Source organism: Dipodomys ordii, unplaced genomic scaffold (genome assembly GCF_000151885.1).
Source record: "Dipodomys ordii isolate 6190 unplaced genomic scaffold, Dord_2.0 Scaffold115, whole genome shotgun sequence".
Lineage (NCBI taxonomy): Eukaryota > Metazoa > Chordata > Mammalia > Rodentia > Heteromyidae > Dipodomys > Dipodomys ordii.
In genome coordinates this window covers 510,774-512,814 of record NW_012267331.1, presented here as the reverse complement: position 1 = coordinate 512,814, position 2,041 = coordinate 510,774, and positions in this window count along the sequence as shown.

The window sequence follows — 2,041 nt, the reverse complement described above, 5'->3', positions numbered from 1 at the left end:
CCTCACAGTGGTCTCCCTCCCTCCCTCCCTCTATCCTCACATATCCTCACAGTGGTTTTCCTCTGAGGGCCATGTCTTCCTTGTGAAGGAGGTCTGTTGACCCACAACTAGGGCAGCCCTGACTTGGAGTTAGATGGGCAGGTTCTGCCATGGTTGTTTGGTCCACACCACCGGTGTGCCCAGGCTTCCTTTTATGTTGGTCTGATTGGTGGAGTCCAGGGGCAAGACAAGGAGGCCGGGGCACTCAGGGGTGGGGCTGAGAACCAGCAGGAGCACTCACATTGCTGGGGGAGCACTCACATTGCTGGGGGCTGAGAACTGGGCAGAAGTGGGGTTAACTGTCCCCAGGGCTGCCCAGCACAGCTGTCACTCACAGGTGTGTGTCACAGGAGGGGTGCTGTGTTACCACATGAAAATAAACCTTTCAAAATCGAGAGTTGGGATGCTTTGTTTTCTTAGTCCAGTGTTTAATTAGAAAAGCAGGAGAGACCTTGTTCTCTTCTTCACGAGCCTCAAGCCCACAAACAGAAGACAGGAGATAAGCCGCCGTTTCTGGACATGACCGCTGACGGGGCCTGGCCCAGCAATGACGTGGGCCACGTTCCCGAGTTAAGTCCTGCCCGTGTGCAGATGCGCGGTGCTGGGTCGGTGTGGTGGAAATGGCTGGAAACTGCCACCTTTCTCCTCCTACCTGACCGAGGACCAGGACCACGAGGAGGAGATGGCAGGCCTGTGGGATTCACTTCAGACATTTTTGTTCACGATCTCACGGCCCACTGCACGTTCACTCCTGGAAGCCCAGGCTCAGCCCGTGTTCCCTCGCCTCCCTTTCTTACTGAGATTTGAACTTCGGGCTTTGCATACTGTGGCTGTGTAGAGCCACACCTGCAGCTCAGGAAAGATGAAACCTGACAATAAGTGGATTTTTGTTTTTGTATTTTTGGTCAGTCGTGGGGCCTGAACTCTGGGCCTGGCACTGTCCCTCAGCTCTTCAGCTCAAGGCGAGCCCTCTACCAATTGAGCCACAGCGCCACTTCTGGCTTTTTCTGCTTATGTGGTGCTGAGGAATTGAACCCAGGGCCTCATGCATGTAAGGCAAGCGCTCTACCACTGAGCCATCTTCCCAGTCCCAACCTGACAATAACTGTTACAATGAATGGGCTTGGTTCCCTGCTTGAGGCGAGTGTCCAGTGAGGCGTGTGTCCAGTGGAGCCCCCCTCCCTGGGTGGGTGCTCCTCCTTGTAGTCCACTCCCTCTGCTCCAGCTGAGGGACTGAGCCCAGTGGGTCACCCTCTTTTGTCTCACTGCCTGGACCTTCGTGGAAGCTTAACCTGGGGCCCTTTCCTTATTGACTTTCATTTGGATAATCAGGTGTCACTTGGTGGGTGTGGAGGGCGTGGGGAGCCTTATCACAATACGATTGAAATTCCCAACTCAGTCTTATCAGCTTTGCTGAGAGAGTTTTATTCTAGGTTTTTCCCTTCCAGCCTTCTGCACAGCCAGAAGGTGGCTTTTACTCTTCTTTTGCTTTTCCTTATTGGAGTAGAGTGGTCTGATCTTGGTGGCCTCACAGAATGAGAAGCACTGGGGCCTGGTCCGTGTGCTGGTGTGGGCTGGTGTGGGCTGGTGTGGGCTGGTGTGGGCTGGGGTAGGCTGGTGTAGGCTGGTGTTGGCTGGGGTAGGCTGGTGTGGGCTGGTGTGGGCTGGGCTGGGCTGGGCTGGTGTAGGCTGGGGTGGGCTGACGTGGGCTGTAGGCTGGTGTAGGCTGGTGTTGGCTGGGGTAGGCTGGTGTGGGCTGGTGTAGGCTGGGGTAGACTGGGGTGGGCTGGGGTGGGCTGGGCTGGTGTAGGCTGGGGTAGGCTGGGGTGGGCTGGTGTAGGCTGGTGTAGACTGGGGTGGGCTGGTGTAGGCTGGTGTGGGCTGGTGTTGGCTGGGGCTGGGGTGGGCTGAGGTGGGCTGGTGTGGGCTGGGGCTGGGGTAGGCTGGCATGGGCTGGGGTGGGCTGGTGTAGGCTGGTGTGGGCTGGGCTGGGCTGGGCTGG